The sequence below is a fragment of the Trachypithecus francoisi genome, unplaced genomic scaffold (genome assembly GCF_009764315.1).
Source record: "Trachypithecus francoisi isolate TF-2019V2 unplaced genomic scaffold, Tfra_2.0 Lachesis_group4, whole genome shotgun sequence".
NCBI classification, from domain to species: domain Eukaryota; kingdom Metazoa; phylum Chordata; class Mammalia; order Primates; family Cercopithecidae; genus Trachypithecus; species Trachypithecus francoisi.
The window spans coordinates 98,321,745-98,342,493 of record NW_022681469.1 but is presented as its reverse complement, the minus strand read 5'-3'; the positions used below and the strand labels follow the sequence as shown (position 1 = coordinate 98,342,493).

The following is a 20,749-nucleotide window of genomic DNA, read 5'->3' as shown; positions in this document are numbered from 1 at the left end:
ATAATCAATATACTAACATAAAACAATAATGCAGCTGGTACAATAAAGCAATCCCGTGGGGAGCTGTAGAGTGCATCATTAGTGTCCTGCCGTAATGAAGCCCGCAGAATGCGGCTCGCATTAGCCAGGGCAAAGCCTCTTCAATGCTGAGTATTCTGCCACGCTGCGGGCACATTTATTTTATTTGAAAGAAGAATGGTCCTGTTGCCAAAGCCATCAGATGGTAAAAAGAGATATATTTGATGGATAATAAAAAAGGGTCTGCCAGAGCCTCACAAAATACATCTTGAATGGAAATGTTTCTAGTACGTGGAATTCATACCCCTGGTGTGTAGATACCTGCAGACAAGGTAAGCAGGGGTGGGGAGAGCTGTGTGGGGTGAGTCAGGAATATGGCCACAAAGATGGGGGGACTGTTATTTTTAACAATAACAAACAACAACAAAGAGCCCACTCGACAAACATAACTCACTCTTTCTCAACCTGTTCCCTTGATGCAGATTGACAGCCCTTTTAATATGAAATAAATCAGGCAGGAGAAGCAGTGTCTGGAAGAACATACAGATTGAGGGCTGACTGACACAACGCCTCCGAAACGCGCTCTATTTGCATTTGCCTTTGTAACGGCGAACTTGAAAGGATGTCAGGCGCCTTGAAAGGCTGCAAGGATGCGCTTTGAACTTGGAAAGTGAATGTGCAATGCTTGGTGATGCTGGAGCCCTGCTGTGTGCTGCCAAGAACGGGAGCAGGCAGACCCTGCAAATACAAGTGGCCCTTCCCATCTCCCTGCCGACCTTGGGGTAAAAAGACATTTTATCTAATAACTGGTTTCATACTTAGTTAGGACCAACAAGTCCTCCTGAGGCAGTGGGCTCACACCAAAGCATTAGGATCGAGTCACTTCTCACCAAGAAAAGCGGCTGGTAATGAGCCATGACACGTTTCAAGGAGGTGTGTGGTCAGTGTCCATCCCTGTCAAGTACACCCCCACCTCAGTCCAGTCTTTCAGATGCTGAAGTCCCTTTGGTTAGCTGCCTTCTTGGATTTCCTGGACTGTCTGGTGTTCACAGTGACCCTGCAAAGCAAACGCCAGTCCCCATCAGTCCTGAGACAGTGAAAGTCGGTTTCAACATCTCTCTTAGCACAGGGGCAAGTATTTCCACAGTGAGCAAGAAAATGCTTGAGAGGTATGGGGTGCATCTCGAGTAAGCCCAGAGAAGAAATCAGAGAACAAGGCAGTAGGCAAGCACAAAAACAGCAAGCTCTACTGGAAAGGTGTCTTCTTTCTGAAGCCCACACCTATCCTCTTCAGCACCTTTGCTCCCTTCCACCTGGAGAGCCCGTCCAGGCTACACACCTGCCAGGCACCCCATCAGCAGTTTTGCTCCGACTAGCTTGGCTCCTTGATCATTCAGCAGTAGTGGTGGAGCACCTGTGAAGCATTGGTCACTGTCCTAGGTGCTTGAGGTAGAGTGATACTGAAGTCAAAGCTGTCCTCGAGGACTTACATTCCAGTGGGAGACAAACAAAATGCTATTCCAAACAAAATAGGTATAGATTGTGAGAAACGCCAGAAAGGAAGGAGGGTAGACATAGTAAGTGGCACTAACCCAGCTAGCCAGGAGAGGAGGCCTACTTTCCAGGGAGTGATCAGGGACAGCCTGCTCAGAACGGTGACATGTGAGCTGACATCTAACACATGAAAAGAATCCAGCCATATGACAACGAGCAGGAGGAGTGGGCCAGGCAGAACAAACAGCAAGTGAAAGGGCACTGAGCAGGGGAAGCCCCTTGGAAGGCTGACGAATCAGCAAGAGGATGTGTGGCTGGGATATGGGGGAGAGGGAGAAGAAGAGGGAGGCCAGGTGGGAGAGGAAAATGAGGTAGCTGTTGCAGGATCTCTGCTGGGCTTTGGAGCCAGTGTGTCTGCCTCCCAAACACCTATGTGGCCTTGGGCAATATAAGTGACCTCTCCAGTGTTCTCCAACTAGGCCAGTAACACATGCCTCATAGTACCTACCCCATGGGGCTGTCATGAAGATTACAGGAGCTGAGGCTGGTGCATGCAAACTGTTTTACACAGCGCCTGGCAGTGTCAGCATTCAAGACATGTTAACTGCTCCCATTATTTTCAAAGATGGGTTCATGTGGGGTGGGATAGGAGTATTAAATCAGCTTCTTGGGGCCCTACTGAGCCAGTGTACCTGAGCTCCCTATGATGTCAGGCCACCAAAAGCATTCGAGTGCAATTATAAGGAAATTACTTTCCCAGCAATTAATCATCAGTATGAGATTGCCAATACATATCATTGTGGCGTTATGACACATTGCATCATGTGATCAGAATGTAGAGTAGAAAGGGGACCATTTGTAGCTGACCTTATTCAAGTCAAATCAGCTCAATCAATTGAAAGTCAGTAGGAATTTTGCCTGAATAAGGGTCAAGACCAATTATCAAAAGGCAAAATAAAACAAAAGGATGTTTTTAAAGATATTAGATCTTATAATAATTTTTCACAGTTCAGGAATATGTTGAGACAGTGCCTCTGTAATTCAGGGAATACGTTGTTCATAAAGGTTTTCTATCTAGTCCTTTATTTCAAAAGAGTCTATCCGCATCTTTTTTCTTTTCTTTTTCAGATAGGGTCTCTCTTTGTCACCCAACCTGGAGTTCAGTGGCGCAAACTCGGCTCACTGCAACCTCCACCTCCTGGGCTCAAGCAATCCTCCCACCTCAGCCTCCTGAGTAGTTGAGACTACAGGCACATGCTACCATGTGCAGCTAATTTTTTGTATTCTTGGTAGAGATGGGGTTTTGCCATGCTGCCCAGTCTGGTTTTGAACTCCTGAGCTCAAGGATCCTGCTGCCTTGGGCTCCCAGAATGCAGGGATTACAGCCATGGGCCACCACACCCAGCTCTACATTTTCTTTTTATAGACTCAAAAATATGGTAAAAAAAAAAAAAAAAAGTACGAAACGGCTGAGATGTGTATCTAAAACAGAAGACTTCTCACCAACTACCAATTACACTACTAACTTGGATTATCTGTGCCTCTCTGGTAGCCAGATAGCAGGAAAATGCTGGAAAACTCTACAACCGAATTTTAGCCATCAGATTTCTCCTCCATCTTGTAAGTCCTGCTGTGCTTCAGAAACTGACCATAATTTCATCGTAACATTGGCTTAAACAGTTTTAAGATTATAAGTATACCACTAAAAAAAAATTATTCTGTGTATTTCAGAGCCAATGTTGTCTATGGATGGCTTGCCATTTTTGTATTGTGTGTGGCTCTGCCCCCTTCAAGTCTCCTTAAAATAGCATCCAGCCCAAGAGACGACAGCTTCCTTAAGCCTGCTGAGGTCTCTCACTGCCTCCAGCTACTGCCTCTTTCTTCCTCTGCAGTCTCCAAGCTTGGTTTGCACCTGCTGGCTCACCACTACCAAGATTTGTAATGGCTCCAACCAGAGCATTCAAATTTTGGAAAATGTTGATCAACAGACCTTATAAAATTATTTCAAATGTCTAATTTGGTAAATATATTTTCAATTTGATGAGGGAACTGAAAGCAAAAATACTTGGTAAACTGTGAGCATTTTGAGAGCAGAAATTATGTCTTTTATTCTTCATACCCCTCACCATGCCCTGAACTTACAAATTTTCCAATAAATAAGTGCTATGTAATTGGTCAGTTACAAAGTTAAATTGTTTTGTCTAGACAGAGAGGATTGATTTGGGTTATGTGAGTCAAGCTGACAAAGTTAAAGTTCAGATTCAATGTACAAGTGATAATAATAGTACCTGACACTGAAGCTCAAGATATAATATACAACTGGTTTTTAAAAGGTTCAGAGGGAAGCAACTGAAAGTTTGCAGTAAGAGGATCTTGAAATTATATGAGTGCAATGTTGGGGGTGTGTATTTTGTACAATGGGCTTCTGGCAGTTACTCAGGTTTGAAAAGGGGTCTGCAGGCTGTGTGCAGTGGCTTATACCTGTAATCCCAGAACTTTGAGCGGCTGAGACAGGAGAATCACTTGATCCCAGGAGTTTGAGACCAGCCTAGGCAACAAAACAAGACCCCATCTCTACAAAAAAAAAAGAAAAGAAAAAAATGTAATAAAAATTATCTGGGCATGCTAATGTACGCCTGTAATCCTAGCTATTTGGGAGGCTGAGGTGGGAGGATTACTTGAGCCCCAGAGGTTGAGGCTACAGTAAGCCATGATCAGGCCACTCCACTCCAGCCTAGGGACAGAGCAAGACCCTGTCTCAAAAGAGAAAAAAAAAAGGGAGGGGGTTGCTAGTTAATAAGATATAGTAGGCCAGGTTCCCAGGAAAATAAAGCCTGAGGCCAAAGTTTATGTACTGAAGCTTTATTGCATCCAAGGAATGCAAAAGTGAGGGAAAGAAGGAGTGAGTCAGGGAAAAAGGGAAAAAAGGGAGGTGAGATATCAAGTTGGGCTCCACTTACATGTAAGCACAACCTCTTGCTCAGTTGTGCAGGTGGTCCTCAGAGTGGCCATAGGAATTACTGCATTTCAGCCCATCTGGTAGGGCAAAGGTGATTGGTGGGGTGGAGAACAGGGGAGAACAAGAAGGAAAATTTATCCTCTGATTCCCATACCTCAATAGTGGAAATTTTGTTTCAAAGGGTGTTAACCCCTTGTGATGGTTAATTTTGTGTGTCAACTTAAAGGGTGCTTTTGGATGAGACTAATGTTTGAATCAGTTACCCTCTGCCAGCCTTTACACTGTAACTGCACCATCGGCTCTCTTGGGTCTCAGGCTGGTCCACATTGCAGATTTTAGACTTGCCAGCCTCCATAATCACATAAGCCAATTCCTGAAAATAAACTAGACAGTACAGGTAAGAAGATCTCAGGTGATGCCTTGGGAGTGGATAATGCAGCGGGAAAAGCCAAGACCAGGTGCTGACCTTAGAAAGGTATGTTTACTTATATATACCTTTTATTTTATAGAATAGTCTTATGAATAAAATGAAGAAATTTTATAGTGAGATGAATTTTCAAATAACAAGATAACATTTACTCGAAGAGCATATGTAGTTTATGTAGCATTTGTAGTTTAATGCCACTATCTAGATATATGACTTTGGGAAAGTGATTTGGTCTGGCTAGTTCTTAGTTTATTGATTTTTAAGAAGAGAGGATTGGATTGGCAATGTGCAAGTTTTCTCCCAGCTCTGGAATTACTATTTTTCTCTATGATTTGAACAAATATATAGAAATTTAAAGAATATACAATCTGACACATCAAATGTCAGGTTCAAACTTTTAAAATATTTTCATTAATAGAAATAATGGACCAAAATCACTCTGATGAAATTTAGCTTCACTAAATAATGGACCAAAATCACTTTGATGAAGTTTCATCACTCTGATGATATTTAGCATCACTAAATGTCAAGTACTACATTTGTGTCCAAGCAATCCATTCCACAAGTACCGATTTCGGGAGACGTTTGGCTTGAGAGTCATTCCTGTCACACAACAACAAAAACAACAGCCAACTCTGGGGATTTCTGTTGCTCTTAAAGTCAAAAGAATGGATCAACTCCTAAATAATCATGTCCTTATTGGGTCTCCTTCACTGAGAAGGAGGCTAGAGAAGTCAGACCAGGTGGCCTCTGATGATCTATCCGTAGACTCCAAGTTTCATCCATTCTTATCCCTTCCCTCCCACCTTTGCCTGGGCACAGTCAGACAGGGCACAGCACACAATAACCACAAGGTCAGGTGCTCTTATAGTGGCACAAGGTCACTCAGAGAGCCTCCTGGCTTTTACTTCTCCTCATCCTTACAAGACGATTGTTCCGGATTGTGGCTCCAATGCCTGGTGTATAAAATTACCCAAACACAAAGCTTGTAGACAGAAGACAGCTTCAGGATCCTCACTCAGCTCTTCAAGAGTTATAGGCATTAAAAGGTGGCCTCTGGAGTGTGCCGCCACTCTGCTGACTGGAACCAAATCTATCTTAAAGTTAGAAATATGATCCAGTTGGGGACAGACTGTGATTTAATGCCATCCAAGTACTACAGGGTGCACTTCTTAGAGAAACCATTGTAAATTATTTGTGGCTAATTCTGCTGGTGGATGGAGGGCATGGGATATTCTCAAGTACAAGAGCCCAGCTTGTATCTAATAATTGTTATATCTTCTCTGAAATTTACTGCCGATGTCTCAATTTTAACAATTTAAATAACAAGCTTAACCAAGTGGAACGAGGCTCAGGCAGGCTGGTGCTCTTGATGAAAGCAGGACAACTCTTCTGTCTGAGCGCATTTTTACTTTGACATGAGCAGTGACACACAGAGATGAAATCTGGTTAAAGCGGCAGCCTTCTCAACCTCATGACAGCTTCTTAGGCTAAGCAAAACAATTTCAAGAGAGTGCACACATATACTTGTTAACTTTACTTAAGAAGACTGATTAGAGGCCACGCTTATGAATATGATAATAAGAAGTGGGTGCTAGGAAGGTAAGCCAAGGCAGCTGGGTAAATGGTGCTGCTGTTGTCTTCACTTTTAATGGGCTGCTCAGTGGTCTGAATCTTTGGGTCCATTAGTTTGTTCAGAAACTAGGTGGGCCTCCTCCATGCTCCAAGGATCCACGATGATAGCACATTTTTATTTTACTTGCTGTTGCATTGGTGTTGATACTGTGAGTGGTCAAATACGATTTCCTGTAGATTATGCTTATTACCCTTTTGATTCTCTTTACTCCAGGTCTTCACAAATTATCCAATTTCAAAACATGTTGCATGCCCAAAGTTATGTAACATGCAAGGTGAAATCTGTGCCATTGTGGCCATAATACAGGTTATGTTGGGAAATTGCAACATGATGGTAGCATTGCTCCCGGATCGCAAGGTCTTATAGAAGAGTAAAGAGACTAGCCTGTAAGCTGAAAGACGTTGGAAAACTCCCTTTGCTTTTGTGGATCACTGTTTCCTCTTTAGTAAAGCAAAGAACTGGATTTACACTATCAAATATATTCTAGATCCCCTGTCCTATGATCCTACGCTCTTAGTCCAAGGGCACTTTAGACTAATGCAAATTCACTTGCATTATTTTAAATTAAATATCAAGACTATTTAAAAAAAATTTTTTTTTGAGACAGAGTCTTGCTCTGTCACCCAGGCTGGAATGCAGTGGCGTGATCTCCCCTCACTGCAAGCTCTGCCTCCTGGGTTCACACCACTCTCCTGCCCCAGCCTCCCAAGTAGCTGGGACTACAGGCATGTGCGACCACTACGCCCAGCTAAATTTTTTTTTTTTTTTTTTTGTATTTTTAGTAGAATCAGTGTTTCACCTTGTGAGCCAGGATGGTCTTGATCTCCTGACCTCGTGATCCACCCCCCTCGGCCTCCCAAAGTGCTGGGATTACAGGTGTTAGCCACCGTGCCCTACCAATATCACAACTTTTAATATAGTACAATGCCTTATCAGGTTGGCAGTTTCTTAAGAAGTTAAACATACACCTTGCCATATGACCTAGCCATTGCACTTGTAGGTATTTACCCAAGGAAAATGAAAACTGAAGTCTACACAAACTCTTGGACACAAACGTTCATAGCAGCTCTATTTCTAATCCTCTAAATCCAGAAATAATCCAGATAGCCATCAACAAGTGAACGGATAAATTGCGCTCTATTCATACATTGTTGATAAACTCAACACCATAGATGAATTTCAGAATAAGTATACTGGATGAAAGAAACCAGACAAACAATAGTACATACTGTGCAATTCCATCTATATGAAATTCCAGAAAATGCAAACTCATCTATAGTGGCAGAAAGCAGATCTGTAGTTGCTTCAGGATACAGTGGGTGGGCCAGGAGGAAGGAGGGATTACAAAGGGATACAAGGGTGATGAGTATGCTCACTATCTTGATTGTGATGATGATTCTGTGGATGCAAATATATGTTAAAACATATCACAGTGTACACTTTAAATATGTGCAATTTATTGTAGGCCAATTACACCTCAATAAAGCCATTTTTTAAAAAAGTCTAAATATTATGCATACACCTTAATTCCAACTCTAAGATTTTATCACAAATAATCAGAGATGTATATTAAGGTCTAAAGTATAAGAGCATTGATTGTAACACTATTTGTAACTTTTTTAAAAACTGGAAACAGCCTAAATTGAAGAAGAGAACTGGTTAGGTAAAGTATAGCACATCTATATGTTGGGTTAATGCAGCCATTAAGTCATGCTGTAGACAAAATAGTTATTGTCATGAAAAAACTGTTTGTGATTTATTTCTGTGTGAAAAAAGCAAAGTACAAAACAACATGTGGTAGAACAGTGCAATTCTTTAAAGTCTATGTTGGAGGTTGATAATTAATCACACTTCTTTCTTCATCTCAGAGTTAGAAACCAATTGAGACAGACTAAGGAGGTGGTCAGATGAAGAGCAACATACTAGCTTTGTTACCAAGAGATTTGACAGGAAAATCGTAATTTGGAGCTAAGGCAAAGAAACATCTTGTTTCTAGGGGGTGCTGGAACAGAGCTGGGCTGTTCAAGTCAGTCCCTCCCTATCTCAGGATGTTCCATTCCCAGCACATTCAGCAGTTTATGCTTGCGAACTGTAAGCAAGAAAGGGAGGAGAGGACAGGCGCAGTGGCTCACGCCTGTAATCCCAGCACTTTGGGAGGCCGAGGCAGGCAAATCACCTGATAACAGGAGTTCGAGCCCAGCCTGGCCAACATGGTGAAACCCAATCTCTACTAAAAATACAAAAATTAGCTGAGTGCGGTGGCACACATTTGTAATCCCAGCTACTCAGGAGGCTGAGGCAGGAGAAGCACTTGAACCGAGAGACAGAGATTGCAATGAACTGAGATCACACCACTGCACTCCAGCCTGGGTGACAGAGCAAGACTCCGTCTAAAAAAAAAAAAGGGGAGAGCTGAGTCGGTCCAAGGACAGCTGGAGAACTGTCCTGCACTCTGCACTTAATTGCCCCAGCTGGAAACACCGGGAGAAGAAAAGAATGATGCCCCTTGCAATCAACGTGTCTCTGTAAAGAGAAATAGATCGCAAGGGCGTGTGCCATGCCACCAGTGATGGCCGCCCTGCCTGGCTGGGTACTGGGACTGAGAGAGAAAGGAAGGGTTGCGGGTGATTATTTTTTTCTTTTTCTTTGGCTTTGAATTATTTTTAGATTTTCCAAGTTTTCTGAATATGTGACTTAGAGTAGGAAAAGATTTTTTTTAAAAACAGATAAAGTAAATCAGAAGGAGAAAGAATGTCTGAACTTTCCAGTGCTGCTGTGGTGGGGAGTATTTGATTTGAGGCTTCTCCTCCCCGCCTCGTTACTTCATATACTTTGTAAAATAATGTCATATACTTTGTGTCATTTATTTTGGGTTATATACTTTGGGAAGATGCCATCTGGGGACATGTTGCCCATCATCTGTTACAGTGCTACACTGAAAATGTCGAAAGCCCTCGGTAAACAGGATTAGATTTTGCTTTTATCTTTTCCTTAGTTGATGAAGAGAGTGGCGTGAAATGATTTTTCTAGAACAGCCTCCACTTAACGTTCTCATGGGATTGACATTCAGGCATACCCTGGATCCATCTTCTCAAACTGATCAAACCAAAGCCTCATTGGCCTCAGTCTGTTACAAAACTAAAGCTACAAAAAATTATAGACATTTGACTATCTAAAGCTTTTAACACCAAAAAATAAAATGCATTATAACAGAGCTATTTAAAATATAACTGCATAATTTTTAAGGTATTAATTTATAAAGACTTAACAGTAGCTTTGTCCTATAATAGGAAACAAAGTTATGTGCAAACCGTCTTCCTTCCATCCTATTATCTTATAACCTCACTTTGAAGATAACACCAAAAGTCTAAATTTGAGGCCCTCTTTGAATGGAAGGCTGGCTCCCATATCCCTTCACACTTAACTGCACCCCCCAGTGTTATCTCAGATTCAAACTCTAGCTCTCATCCAGACTCCATCCCTATGACAAGCCCAGCACTTGGAATGGCAAGAATCCCAAAGGAAACTTGGGAGATGTTGCTAAAAATCCAGCCAAGAAACGTGGGGAAACTCTCCTGCAAGGTCTCCCGAAACAGTCATCACCAATCCAGAATTTCTGAAGTCAGAAAACAGAAGCTTCTTCATGTTGCTGGCTTTCCCATTTGTGATTGTAGTAAATGTCACAGAGACCATCTGAAACTATCCAAGGGCTAAAAACAGTCTTCGTAAGTACTGCTTTTAGAAATTCTGGCCAGCCCACCCCACAGAGGATCTCACTGATTCTGGGCACAAAAATGTCTTCCCTAAACAGAGACTCGTCGGAGTGGAGGGGTTCAAGCCCATCATCATTTGGTTTGGAGGTCCTGATGTTCATGTGCTACCTGGGGTCCCTGCCACCTAAGTCCGTGACTGCCTTCTCTTTGAGCCATGTGCTTCCTGATGCCTGGCCCCAGCCTCTGCCCTCCAGGAAGAAGGGCATAAAAATATCTTTAAAATCACATATGCAGAATCCTGCCCAGCAAGCATGGGGCAACCAAGAGCACTGAAAGACCAGAGCTGAGAGCCTTGGAGGCAGAGTCAGTCTCAGGTCCTAGAGAGTGCTGGGAACGACACCTCAGATTCTCCAAGGTATTTTACCTCCATCTACTTCAGAGATAGACTTTATACTGTGATCCAGTAGACATGTACCTACAAGTGGACAGAAAAACATATAACTGAAATCAGTTCATTGAACTCAGTCGGCTACAGAATAGCTATTCAATAAGTAGTTGTTCCATGAACAAAACACAACAAGACCTTAGCAAAACAATACTTCCCTTCACCATGCACTCTGATATTTTCCCTTCTTTTCTCTTTCTTCCTTTCTTTCTCTCTCTCCTTCCTTGCTTCCCTTCCTCCTTCCTCCTTCCTTCCTTTCTTTCTTTCTTTCTTTCTTCTTTCTTTCTTTCTTTCTTTCTTTCTTTCTTTCTTCTCCTTCCTTCCTTCCTTCCTTCCTTCCTTCCTTCCTTCCTTCCTCCCTCCCTTCCTTCCTTCCTCCCTCCCTTCCTTCCTTCCTCTCTCTCTTTCTCTCTCTCTCTCTCTCTCCTGGTCTCCCTGTGTTGCCCAGGTTGGAGTGCAGTGATACAATCATGGTGCACTGCAGCCTCGACCTCCCGGGCTCCAGCAATCCTCCTGCCTTAGGCTCCTGAGTAGCTGGGATAACAGGTACGTGCCACTATGCCCAGTTAATTTTATAATTTTTTATAGAGACAGTCTCCTATATTGCCCAGGCTGGTCTCAAATTCCTGGGCTAATGGGTCCACCTGCCTCAGGCTGCCAAAGTGCTAGGATTACAGGTGGAAGCCACTATGCTCAGTCTCTTTTTCATTTCTAAAAAAAAAAAAAAAAGTCTAGAGTTGCAACCCACTAAAGTTGTGTCAGTACCACTAACATGTAGCAAACTTCAGCTTGAAAAGCCCTGGAACCAGGAACCCAGAAACACGCCATTCTGAAAGGAGTTATATGCACAGCCCATCCCTCACTGCAAATGACTGAAACTTGTTGAGTAGGAAGCAGGGATTTGGGGACACTGGGAGCAAGCAGGCTAGCCTTGGGCGATAACTGGGTCAGGCAGAGGAGGGCTGTGGAGTGGAGTGAGGCCACCACAGAGCGGAGGGGAGCAGTGTCATCAGCCAAGGGCGAGGGCACTGCTCTCTGGATGCAGAGCCATATCCGGGTCTTGACTCCAGTCCACACACTGGCCCACTGGCCCCCCACATGAACCCATTCTTCAAACCAGGAAAGTTCTGCAAATGGAGTTGGAAGTCAGCCTGGCAATTGCTTTGCTCTTCTATCAGTCAAAGGATTGGGAAGGGGGAAGACAAGGGTTGTTTAAGCAGCTGTGAAAATTATGGAGAAATTTGGTAAATGAAAAATCCACTCAGGCCCACAAGGACCACAGAAGTGAGGAATTAAACAACTTTGTAAATAAAGGGATCATTACTCTCGTGCATTAATACACACTTAAGACCTATTGGAAACTTCTCATTTCAAGATAGATGAAGAGCATTATCAGCTCATTTCCCAAGCTGAATGGTCTGTTTTCACAGCCCAGCACTGGGGAGACTGAGTCTGGGTCAGCAGGGCTGGCTCAGGTGGCACGCTGGTGGGCTTACACTGGGGACCACGAGGCAACAGTCCCCATATCTCTGCTATCATGAAGACTGGAGTCACAGTCCAGTTTTTCACTGAGCCGGGTGCTTCATCAGTGCACACCTGTTGAAGTTGGAAGGAAAGTTCTATGCCAGTGCATTTGCCTCCTCCAAGTTTCATCATCATTCACCACATAAGCATAATTGCTCCGTGTTTAAGAGGTGCTGGGAACAGAGGCACTGCTGGTAATTGCCTAATGTGCCGGTGAAATGAGGTGTGAGGCACATCGGTGTGAAAAAAGCAATAGCCACAAGTTTATTAACATTGAAAATTAAAATAAGCTCGGCCCCAGCCAGGCAGTCCTTGCTGAAATGAATCCCATTATCCCTCTAATAACTGTGCAGGGCTCAATTTGATGCCACCTAGGGGGTAGAGAGACCTCAATACAGGTCACGTCTCTGTCAGCTTCAGGAAGCTGAAGATTCTCTGGTTCACCGATAACTATCACAGAGAAAATAAAAACACCCCCGGCCTCCCTTGCAGATCTTGCAGTTCCACTTAAATCCATCCAGTGTTTGAAGAGCTGTGAAAGGGGAAGGCTAGAGAGAATTATATGTCGCTCTGACCTGGGTGCCTTTTTTTAATAGCTGTTGAATGGAATTTGCAAAGGTGCAGTTGTGCAGTTCTGGCCTTGAACATTACTAGGGCCATGAGAAGTAAGCCCTGCCCGGGCCTCAGCAGCTAGCCTTGTCTTCTTTTTCTCACCTTAGTTAATTTGTCTAATATTTGTAGATGCCCAGTGCTAGGAGGAGAGCCGCCCTTGACCTCAGGCTCATCCAATCTATGGAGGAAAAGAAGTTCTCCCAGTAAAATAATCAGAAAACAATCCGCTGTTCAGTGTGTGCTCCACCTAAAGCATAATGAAAATGCAGAGACAGAAGAGCAGGGCAGTCAGGGGAAGATGGAGCTTAGGTAAAGGAAAAACAAAGGAAACTGAGTGAATGGAAACTACAGACTTCAGAGGCGCTGGAGGACCCAGAGGAGACCACCCAGGGCTGAGCTGGCAGCTGGTGGGCAGGAAGCAGGAGTGGGTAGGGAGAAGAGCAATGGGAACGCCAGCTGCTTTGGTGTTTGGGTTTCATCATGGGTTTAAAAGGAATCAGTGGAAGTTTCAGAAAAGAGGAATCATGCCATTAAAGAATTTAAATCATTTTACAGTGAATTCACTTTACATTTCAAAATATGAAGTTTACATTTTAATTCACTTTAAACTTTATAACTTTCCTTCATTTTACACAGACTGTCTCTTCCTTCACATGGGCACTTGTTGCTTCCCAGAAACCCAACTGTCTTCCTCTGGCCTATTCAATTCCTCAGTTGTGGGTGACTGTTTTGTACCTTTTCCTTTCTTCTCAACCTTGCAGCACCTCTGCTTCTGTCCTGCTCTGCACTGCTGGCCTGGACTCAAGTGCACACTCCTGGCGCTTCTGCCCTGCCTACCTGTGCCTGTCTGCCTTGCCTCCCACCGACTCTGCCAGCAGATCTCCCGCTGCTATCCAGGCCGAGCCCCTCCTGTGCACCAGGGCTTTCCCCTCACGGCCCCCAGGATGCTGTTTCAGAACTTCGTCCCCTCCCTCTGACCTGTGAAGCATACATTCTTCATTGTGTGCTCCTCTGTCATATCAATCCCATCAGCATACAAACCTGCAGCAATTTCTCTCATCTTAAAAACACACACAAAAAATTCCTTGCTTAATCGCATTTTTCAACTCCTGCCCCATTTCCCTCTCCTCTTTGCAGCACCCTTCTTCAATGGTGTCTACACTGGAAGACCTCATTGCCCCTTCTCCCATCTTCTCTTGAACCTGCTCCATTCAGGATTAGCCCCATCCTTCCCCAGAACCGCTGTAGTTGAGGCCACCAGTGGCTGCTGTATTGTAAATGCAGTGGCCAAGCCTCCATCCTCGTATGGATTGAACTCTCAGTCGTTTCTTCACTGGGTTCCCCAGACACTGCTCCTTCTCTGTCTCCAACTGGTTCCTTCTTGTTTTTTCAGCCTCTAAAAATTACAGTGCCCAGGGCTGGGTCCTTGGTCCTCTTTTCCCTCCAAATTATATCCCCAGTTGATCTCACCCAGTCTCATGGCTATAAACACCATCTATTTGCTAACGAGTCCCAAATTTATATCTCCAGCCTAGACCACTGCCCCAGATTCCAGAGAGATGACTACTTGGATGTCAATAGGCATCCCAAACTTAGTAGTTCCAAACCTGACCTCCTGATTCCAGATCCGCTTCCCATCCCAACATAAACACCCACGCACCCAGGCCTGCGCCTCCAGCAGCCCTCTCAACTAATGTCAGCTCCTCCTACTCTCTGCTCAGAAATGCACGCTTACTCGTTCTTGACCCCTGCCACACTCCACATTGCAATCCACCAGCAAACCCAGCTGACTCTATTTTCACATTATCCAGACTCTGACCACTCCTCACCACCTCCACTGCCATCTCCCTGCTCCAAACCACCATCCCTCACCAGGATGGCTGCAACAGCCTCTTAACTGGCCTCTCTCCTTGTCCCAGTACAGGCTATTCTTAACACAGCAGCAGAACGACTCTTTTAAAATAAAAGTCAGATCACGTCGTTTCTCCATTCAAATGCTCTGCTTCTAATGACTTCCCTGACAACCTCAGCATAAAAGCCATCATTCTCACAGGGCCTAAAGTCCTATGTTCTCCAGCCCCAGCTACCGCTCTGAGTCCTCTCCCTCTTTCCTTTTGCTCAGCCACACAGGCCCCTTGCCCTGCCTTGTGATCTTTGCACTTACTGTTCCTTCTACTGAAATACAATTTCCCAATAGTCACATGTCTTGCTCCTTCTGTTCCTTTAGATCCTGCTTGGTGTCGCCATATTAGTGAAGTCTTCCCTGACAACTCTGTACAAAACACATCCACATCAGCCCTCGAGCTTGCTTATTGTACTTTACTTTTCTCCATTCAGCTTATCGCTATCTGTTAAACCAGGTTTTACTTGTTGATTTGTTCATTGTCTCCCCACTAGAGTATAAGCCCATTTTGGGGGAGGGACTTTGTTTTGTTTGTTCCTGTGTCAGTGCCTAATAGGTAGTACGAGCTCAACAAATGCTTGCTGAGTGAATAATATTTATTTGAACCCACTTTTTAAAGCACCTGCATGAACAAGAAAAACAAAACCTATGTCTGCTCTAGCCGTTCATTGCCAGCTCAACATTTAAGACCTTGATAATGCCCATGGATAACAAAAAAACGACTTTGAACACATGGTGTCGCTGCATTCCCCTTTCGTCCATCCCCCCACCCTCGGAATGACCAAGACGAGTTTATTTCTGCCCTCTATTCCCTTGCCTAGGAAAAGAATCTTCTCATGCCAGCCACTGCCTGGTTACCTCTCTCCAAAACAAAAGTAATTGACCAAAGCCCACAGTTAACTTCCATCAACCTGAGAAAGCAGCAACTCAGATGTCAAGTCTCAGCCCTTCCGTTTAGTTACTGTGTGATCTTGGCCACGTTTTTAAATCTCTTGAATCTCAGTTTTCTTAGGAATAGAATGGAAAAGTAAAATTAACTTCTAGAGTTATTGTGAGGATTAAATGAAATGAAGGATGGACGGTGCTTGGAACATAGTACTTGCTCACTAAATGTGAGCTTCCTTTCTTTTCCCACAAGAAGGTAACCCTAGAATCACTCTGAAATCACAACATTTTTTTTTTTTTTAGACAGAGTCTCACTCTGTCACCCAGGCTGGAGCGCAGTGGCGCGATCTTGGCTCACTGCAAACTCTGCCTCCCGGGCTCAGGCGATTCTCCTGCCTCAGCCTACACAGTAGCTGGGATTACAGGTGCCCACCACCTCACCCGACTAATTTCTAATTTTTATATTTTTTATAGAGATGGGATTTCACCATATTGGCCAGGCTAGTCTCAAACTCCTGACCTCAAGTGATCCACCCACCTCGGCCTCCCAAAGTACTGGGATTACAGGTGTGAATCACTGAGCCTGGCCTGAAATCACAACTTTTAACCTGACACTTGACCATGGGCCCCCAGAGATGCCTGGCCAGGGCTCAGCAGTAATGGAGACCAGCATAGGCTGTCTGGACCTTTGTAAGCCATCCCCCATCTTCCCTTCCTCCTCCTTCACACAAGCCCACAGAGGGACAGGCTGCCCTTGGTACCCCTCTTGCCTTTACGGCAGTCCTTCTCCGTCCTGCAAGGGTAGTGAACTGAATTCAGAAAAATGACAGGTTGTTACAAATATATTGCACGTTGTAAAATGAAAGAATGTCCTTGTTGGAAAGCCAAATGACTTACTTTGGGAGCAACTTTAAATGATAGGCATAGGAGAGCGCAAATGCAGAATGCACGTCACACTTTGGTATAATACTTCAAATAGGCATGTGGCACTCTATTGATTGATATACATGGGCGCTGGCATTCACCCTTTAACTGGATGCTCTCTGACAGTAACTGTCTATGACTCTATTGATTTGGATGCATCTCTGAAAGTTCAGACTTGGAGGATACTCAGGCCAGGTCTCCACTGAGAACAACACGATGGAGAATTGGTTGTTATCCAATGAATTCCAGTAATTATGCAATGAATTACCAATTGTCTATACCAGTGTTTCCTGGAATGTTTAATTCAGCAAAATACCTGTGAACATTCCATGACACCTTTCTGGGAGGAGGTCAGGGAAGAGAGTAGGGTGTCCAGTGCGGGGGGGGGGGGTCTTTGTCCAGTTACCACTGTCCTAGTACTTGTCCATCTCTATCTCCTCACACTAATACATTCTTATAAACACATACAATTTACATGACTTTTGATTTCTGTCTGCCATCACCCACTTCTTCTTCTAAGGTTAAAAACTACTAAAAAGACTTTGAAGGCAGCCCTAACAGACTATGTGACCTTGGGTAAGTCACGAGCTCCACTAGACAGTTCAAGTTCTCTGGTTACTGCATTTATTATCACTGCATTTATTATCTTTAATTTTTGTGGGTATGTAGTAGGTGTATATATTTATGGGGTGCATGAGATGTGTTGACACAGGCACACAGTGTGTAATAATCACATCATAGAAAATGGGGTCTCCATCCCGTCAAGCATTTATCCTTTGTGTTACCGGTTACTGCTTTTAAATCAGGACGCTGATTCAGGTCACGGACCTCTTGAAGAGTTCAGAAACGCCAGGCTCTACCTCCAGAGCTCAACTTGGTCTGGGTAGGTACCTCTGCCTCTCAAACCATCACAAGGGTGAGAAAGATACATAGTGGATGGAATTCTCCCAAAGGTATATTGGATGTGGTTGTTCCCAGGCTCCTCCAAACCTATGGTTGATAAGCCCATGATCCGGCAGAGTTGAGCACAACATGAACTCTGTATCCTTTGTTGGAGAATTGGTTTTCCTTATGTTCAAACTTAACGAAGTAAGTGACCGTGAGAAGCTGTGTAGTTTTGATGATGAAAGAGTCTGGGAATGAGGAAGAAATCTCCAGATGCTTCGGAAGACAAAGCATCTCTCCCAGTTTCCATAAAATGAAAGAATGTCCTTGTTGGAAAGCCAAATGACTTACTTCGGGAGCAACTTTAAATGATAGGTATAGGATAGAGAGAATACAGAATGCACATGTCACACTTTGCTATAATATTTTAAATAGGCATGAGGTACTTTCCTTTGTACCATGAAAATGAAAGATATTCATTGCATTTTCTTCCAAGTCAGATTATGACAATACTAAGGTTTGTTTTTCCTTAGGGGCCATGATTCATACCTAGCCAGATAACCAAAGTAGGATGAACCTGTGGTTCTCTTCGGGGTAACTACAGGGCAAGAGATAGCCTGTTAAAGCTCTCATTCCTCAGTACATTCAGGTTTCTTTCTGCAGTCAATCAGTTGGTCTAGGAGTATTTGTCTCCTCAGCATAATCACAAATGAACTTGCCACAGAAATAGGGAATGTGGAGCTCACTGGGATGAAAGGAGTGGGTGAAATCATCACCTCTATCCGGTGGATCTCCATCAGCCAGTCATGAAACTAGCTGATCTCCCTCAGAAACTTTACAGTGGTCTTCACCCAAATTAACAAATGTGTTCCACCGTGATCCATGCAACACCCATGCTATTGGCTACTGGGGCACCGGGGGCGGTGTTCACACAACAGGTGTTTATTGGGCGCCTGTTATGGACCAGCCCTGTGCTAGGACCTGGGGTGCAGCGGTTAATAACGTACACATTGCTGCTGCCCTGAGAGTTGACTTGGTGTGAAGAGAGCCCTTGGCTGGTGGTTAGAAAGCCAGCTTTGGATCTAGGCTCCCTGCTTGACCTCTTTACATCTCAATTTTCCTTCAGCAAAATGAAGGCAATAGCCCTGTCTACCCACCTACCAATCTACTTCACAGGACCAGATAAATATGTTACAGGCACCATAAACCATAGCACACTATGAGAAGATCAAGTATTACTACTGTAGAGATTTAAAATGCTTTCTCTCATACTCAAAAGAATGGAAAGCAGGGACTTGAACAGGTATTTGTATACCCATATCACAGCAGCATTATTCACAAGAACCAAAAGGTGGAAATAATCTAAATGTCCATCAGTAAATAGATGAACAAAATGTGGTTTATACATACAACAAAGTATTACTCAACCTTAAAACAGAAGGCAATTCTGACACATGTCATGACATGATGAACCATAAGACATTATGCAACGTGAAATACACCCCACGCGAACCGACAAACATTGTATGGTTTCACTTACATAAAGTACCTGGAATAGTCAAGTTCATAGATGACGTAGAATGGTGGCCACCAGAAACTGTGGGGAGGGGACAACAAGGAGTTATTGAATGGGTGCAGAGTTTCCGTTTGGGAGAATGTTCTGGAGATGGAGGAAGTTCTGGACATGGCTGGTGGTGACTGTTGCACAATAATGTGAATGTGCTTAATGCCACTAAACTGTTTACTTAAAACTAGTTAAAACAGTAAGAAAAAACCACTTACAGGATAGCAACTGTGTCAAGATAGATGCTGAGGTGAAGCAGCAGCAGCTTTTCCATGGGGAGCCTCCTTAGCAGGCACCAGCTTGCTGTGCTCCCACTGTCCAGGGCTGGTATTCAGCTCTAAGTCAAAGGCTCAGCACCCTGCATTTGTCAGCAGGGTGACAACTCATGAGAACTGGCCCAACTTTTCATGGCTATACCTCAAAAGCACAGGCATGTATGTATAAGATCAAAACACAGCACTGACATTTTTAATAAGCAATCACTATCAGAGATGGTCTACAACAGTGTCATCATCCTGTCTGCTTTCTGTTGACAAATGTTCAGCAGCAACAAGGCAACCAGAAGACAAGGTGTGGTGAACATTGAATTTAGACAGGAAAACTAAGTGTTTAAGTGGCACCATGACAGGATGGGATGTTCTTCCCAACAGGACCTGAATCCTTGAAATCTGTTGATTACAGACATGTGATATCTATGGTTTCTGTCACCATATTGGAGATGCATCTTTCAAGAGGCCTAGAAATTACCCAAGTCAATTGACTTCAGCTCCTTCTCTTTTGGACAAGGTTTGGGCAGGCCCTGCTAACATTTGCCTTTCAGTCCCTTTTTTTGTCCTGCTTCCATGCTGAGTAAACCCTCTCCTTTCTGATCAAAGCATTATTTCTTCAGATTTGCTAATAAAATGTTCAAACAAGTTGCAATTGAGAGTGTGGGCTTGGAAACTATTTCGGCTCCTTCGGATGACTTCCAGCACCTCCACTCTGATCCGTTTTGTGCTAAAGGTTTAAATCTCAGAGAAACGACAGCCCCTCTTTTTAGAGTTCTTAGGGACACCTTCTGGAACCCCCAAGTACTTACAACAACCATGATTACCCATCGTTTTCCGTTTCTCCGCATATGGGTAACTAGGGAGAAGCCAGAAGATCTCTTTTCTGTGCAGTTAGGCTGGGCACAGAAACCAGAGATGTCTCTAACAGTGACTGATGGAAAGATGATGATCTCACTAGAGAAGCAGAGCCTTCCCTCTCTTGCTTCTCCTTGGCTTCATATGCCAGTAATTGCCCAGTGTCCATGAAAAATCGCAGCTAAATCCCAGGCTGAGAGCTCAAAATGGACTTTGGACATTTCTCTTCCTGGCAGCCTTCTGTGGAAAGAGTTGAAGGATTGCTGGCCGTGAGAATGTCTCCATGAAAAGTCACCTGGTAGAGGTCAGGGGTGAAGGCCCAGGGTGAACTTTGCCTTAAACAGGACAGATCTGCAGATAAACAAAAGGAACCATGGTTTTGAGCCTGGTCGGTTTCTTAATCCACTGTAAGCACATACATCATTCACCGCAAATTCTTCTCCCAAACTGGAATTCACCGGAAGAAATCAATTTATAGAGGCAGCTGTTTCTTCTCTTACATGTCTTCTGTTAAACAAAATAAACTGTACAACTAGCAAGATTGATGGTAATAATATTAAGTCCGAATAATCCAAATTGATTCCATCAAGACCTGGAAAGGTAAGCTGGGGATAATGTTACAGTAAAGGCATGGTT

The 20,749-nt window shown here is 43.8% G+C and overlaps 2 long non-coding RNA genes across 2 annotated transcripts in view; both read right to left on the bottom strand.

Annotated features, from left to right (window-relative positions):
* Positions 1 to 496: 496 nt before the first annotated feature.
* On the bottom strand, positions 497 to 4,560 carry LOC117072387. The gene is made up of 3 exons (XR_004432775.1): positions 4,473 to 4,560; positions 1,358 to 1,533; positions 497 to 1,075 (listed from the first exon to the last, which is right to left on the bottom strand). It is a non-coding gene; the product is annotated as an uncharacterized LOC117072387 (long non-coding RNA).
* A 180-nt stretch (positions 4,561 to 4,740) lies between these two features.
* The window catches only part of LOC117072386, a 47,089-nt gene continuing 31,080 nt past the window's right edge, over positions 4,741 to 20,749 (bottom strand). Inside the window, exon 3 of the long non-coding RNA XR_004432774.1 lies at positions 4,741 to 4,844. This is a non-coding gene — a long non-coding RNA (uncharacterized LOC117072386). The remainder of the gene's footprint in view (positions 4,845 to 20,749) is intronic.